This window comes from Lytechinus variegatus, chromosome 4 (genome assembly GCF_018143015.1).
Source record: "Lytechinus variegatus isolate NC3 chromosome 4, Lvar_3.0, whole genome shotgun sequence".
NCBI classification, from domain to species: domain Eukaryota; kingdom Metazoa; phylum Echinodermata; class Echinoidea; order Temnopleuroida; family Toxopneustidae; genus Lytechinus; species Lytechinus variegatus.
In genome coordinates, this window is record NC_054743.1 from 56080951 (window position 1) to 56085528 (window position 4578).

Genomic DNA, 4578 nt, shown 5'->3' on the forward strand with positions numbered 1-4578 from the left:
AGTAAATTAGAGAGTCAAAAGGGGGCCTAAGCTTTCGATCCTAGCAGAATCTTCGTCGGAGGCAAAATGACAAACATATAAAGTGGAACAACCATGATATAGACCACAAACATCCAACAGCAACACTAGAAACCATCATGTTAGGAAGAAAGCCTTATGGTTTACTTACGTAAACTATTCAAATTTTATATCTTGGGATAAATATCTCAATGTCCACTTACATGTGATTTTTTTTATCATGATATGAATTAGTGTTAATTTCATTTCCTCAGAAATTTAATGCCCATGTCTGCATGTTTAAGTACTTTTTAAGCATATTTTGCCTCTATTTTTGCAACTTTTGGAAAATTTGCTATTTTGTGACTAAGGCTACGTCTGGTATGTACTTTCCACCAATAGTATCAATATGATATTAATGGATTCTAGTTAATCCTTTTGGGTAATTTTGAACTAATTCTGTGTTTGGTAGATAAATAGGACTAACTTGTCCAGGTGTTGAGAAACGGGCCCTGCTGATGAGTAGGCCTAGAGTTTTTATGCCCCTGCAGATGAAGCCCGGAGGGGCATTAAGTGTTGCCCCTGTCAGCCCCCCCCCCCTTGGTTTCCGCGCAATAACTTGAAAAACATTCAATGGATTTTAAAAAATTTGGTGTGTAAGTAGATGTCACCAAAATACAGGCTAAGTTCACAGCTCATTATGCAAGTTGGTTCAAAATTTATTTTTTTGATTATATTTATATGCGTATTGATTTCTGCATGATATTAAGTTCAATCATATTGAATGGATTTCTGATCGCGTTAACTGGGGCCCGGGTTGGCACGTTTTAACCAGTGTGTTTTAAAACACATTTTTTTTTACTTGTGTGTTATAAATAAATCCTCTTTCTCTTCCCCCCTTTACTCTTTCTTGATTGCTTTGTCATGTTCCTCTTCTCCCTGTTCAATCTTGCACAGCAATCAATATTAAGAATATCATTTTAACAAACAAATCTATGTGATTAGCTCACTTTTATCTACAATAAATTCGTAAACATGGCAGGGCCACACAACATTCAAGACTATTTTTGGAATGCATGCATGGTTACACAGTTATGATATACACAAGTGCATATACTCAGATCCCGAATTGCTTAAAAACTTGATTTCATGTACAACTCAATGTGAGTCATTGCCAAAATTTGTATCTGTATCATTATTTTCAGAAATTGCTGAAAATTTCTATTGGTAATAAATTTGAAAATCTGTACATAAGAAAAATGAAAAAGTAAAAAAAAAAAACATTACCAGTAACCTACATAGACTGGGCTATTTCATTTCCTAAGAAGACTGGGGGGGGGGGGGGGGCTTTATGATCTGGGCAGTCAATCATGGGATCACAGCGATGATTGGCAAACGCATTACCCATGGTATATTCTAAAAAACTATAATCAAATTTTGCCTAAATCTCATTGCTAATTTATGCGTAAAATCAAAAGTTTGCTCTAATTAACTAAATAATGCCCCTGAAATGATCACTTTTGGTTCACAGACTCAATATATTTCAACATCACTCTTATTTTCTTATGTTTTATTGTTGTTTCAATGGAAATAGTCGGGGACCATATTTGACCGTAAAAAAGTTGAAATTAATTGATTTTAATCAGTAAAAGGAAATATAATGGCACATTTATGAATTATGGCTAAAAACACTATTTCCATAGATTTGTACGCAAATTCACATTTTTCCAGCAACTTTTGGTCTGCATGCACTTCCAAAATGTTGTGTAATTTCGAAAACACATACCAGGGGGTCGCAATTTTGGTCTCAAAAGTTGCGCGAGACTCGAAAAAGTGAGTGAGTGATGCTGTAAGTCTGTGAGTGATGCGGTAAAAAAAATTGCGCAGTGGATTTATTGCAAAATATGACAAGGGTAAATCAGCCCCCAGTCTCATAAGGGTTAAAAACATTATATAGGCCTACTGATTGTTTTTAATATACATTTGATCAGAATTCCTGAATTAAAAAAATAAGTAGTTCAAGGGCTATATTATAGGTTTGAATTGAATTTCTATTTTATGCCCTAAAATTGGTATAATTGATTCAAATGAAATAAAGCATATTGATTTACCCGAAATGAAATTAAGCTTTGAAACCCAATGTATATCAATTTTTCCATTGTGCAAATTCTCCTCGCCCCCCCCCCTCGATTGACAAGACTCAGGATACCTAGGGACAACACGTATATAATCATGTATTAGGAATGAAATGTCATATTACTTATAAAGTGTTTTTTTTTGTAGGCATTCAATTTCCATGATTTAGTAATTTGGGGGAAATATCAACTTTTCTGTTCAAAATTCATAAACAAAATTGTGGTAATCTCTTATTAAAACATCAAGAACTGAAATCTTATTTTATTTAGTGTATAGTTTAATTGATTTACAGAAAATTGCATCATAAAACAATAAAAAAACATTTTGTACTACAATTCTGCGAGGGCATCTGTTTCCTTTGGACACGTCAAACTTTCTTAATGATGTGTAATTGATTCTATGACATGTGTTTACATTTGCTGCAGATTCCCATTCAGCCATTGGACTGAACCGGTACCAAGACCGGAACTGTAACACAGTAAGGATGGTCAATATGAAGCGAGCTTCATTGAATTCCTCCAAGAGCTCTGTACTCTGTTCTGATCATTTTGAAGATGCTTGCTTTGACCTGGGCAGACGATACGTCTTAAACAGGATGCTGTCCCAACCATATTTGATTTCCCGCCTTGTCTTCAGAAGGTACAGTGGATCTATATCATACATGCGTTCTAAAGAAATATATATTCTGTTTTATCTACCTTTGTTTTGATAGAACATTGCTTTAATTATTCAATTTTCAGTAGCAAAATAGAGATGAAAATTATCCTAATCAGGAGGATAACCATGGACCGGGGCCTATACTGTGTATTTACAGTAAACTACTAAATAAATATATTTTTTAAAATTTGGTTTAACTCATAATCCTGGGCTACTTTGAGATTGCATAGCCCAGGGAGGGGGAGGTGGGCTTTTTTGGTCCCCCTCTTCAGATCTTGCCTCTGATCAAAACGAAAACCAATGCACACATCAACATCAATGTAATCTGCAAGCATGGAACTAAAGGTTACAGAATTCATTAAAATTTATTGTTAATAAATTATTTATTGTTAATAAATTAGTAATGCTAATTTATGCGTAATAGAGAATTCTTTGTTTTAAAGGTTAATCTCTAAAGAATTCCCGAAATTCTATGATTTCTAACAAAGTTGCTCAAAAATAAATGGTAAATGACATTTCTAATCTTATGTATTTTATTGTTTCTATAATTCCATATGTATTTCTTTGTTTTGGGGCCTTATGTATTTTATAGTTTTTTTAATGGGATCTGTTCATGGCACTATTCTGATTATAAAAAGCAAAGATTTGATTATTTTCAACCAATAAGTGCAAGAATAATGACAAATTTGTCAATTATGACTGAAAATAGAATTTCCATTGGATTAAATGTGTATACAAAATAATATTTTTGAGCAATTTTTGGTCGGACATAAACTCATAAAATGTTGCGTAACTGAATATCCGGGTGTCTCAAAAGCTCTGCAGAATTGACCAAAAAGTAATCATGGTACCTCATTTCTCATTGTGGACTTATCATGAAAAATGTGGATGGGGAGGGGAGCTTATTAAGCCTCCCCCCCCCCCCCGGGCTTGATAGGGTTTATATATCATCATGTATATTTTTAAAAAAATTATCTTGTTGCAAGTCACTGCAAAAGGTTTGATTTCTAAACGAATATTGTTCTTCATGGATAATCGAATATTTGATTGAAAAATTATCTTTGAATAGTTATCTTTTCATTCTTGTATCTGTTTTTGTTCAATATTCTTTTTTCTTATTTTTTTATTAATTCGTCTCCTACAGAATTCACCCAAGCCAAGGTATTTCCCAAAAGACTTTTCGATTCAGCAAACAACCTCCCAGATACTGCAAAGACACCAGTGCCAAAGTCTTCAGCACCTTAATTTCTCGAAGACCACTCCTACTGAATACCAGAAAGTCCAAGAGGGGTAAAGTGGAAGTCAACAACAATAATGGACTGTATTAAAACTTGGAGAAGAGGCTGAAAACCACACAGAAGTCCTACCTTATACATTACTTGCTTTTAAGTTTGGACAAACATTGATTTGCACAACTTTACAACAAAAAATTTACGCTGTGTGGATTCTGATTATTTAAAATAGCTCAATGAAAACGTTTATCACTGGGCATGTAACAAAAATGAATTCATTGAATTTGAAGATGTCTTACAGTATATTCATTCTGATTTGAATGTCAGAAGAGAAAAAAGTTTGTGAAAAGTAGGAATGACGGCAAGCTGACAGAAGAATAGAATACATGTAGGATAGAACAAGGCCACAGTTATAAATGAGCTGTTGGATAGAGACAAAAAGATGAATTAAGAATGGGGGTGATAGAGAAATAGAGACAGGAATTGGGGAGCCTGTGATGAATGCCTGAGAAAGTAAAAATTACCATATTTTATTTTTTTAAGGATTTGAACAGTC

At 33.7% G+C, this 4578-nt stretch overlaps 1 long non-coding RNA gene across 1 annotated transcript; it reads left to right on the forward strand.

Moving 5' to 3' along the window:
• Positions 1–2490: 2490 nt before the first annotated feature.
• On the forward strand, positions 2491–4578 carry LOC121414364. The gene is made up of 2 exons (XR_005969848.1): positions 2491–2772; positions 3935–4578. It is a non-coding gene; the product is annotated as an uncharacterized LOC121414364 (long non-coding RNA).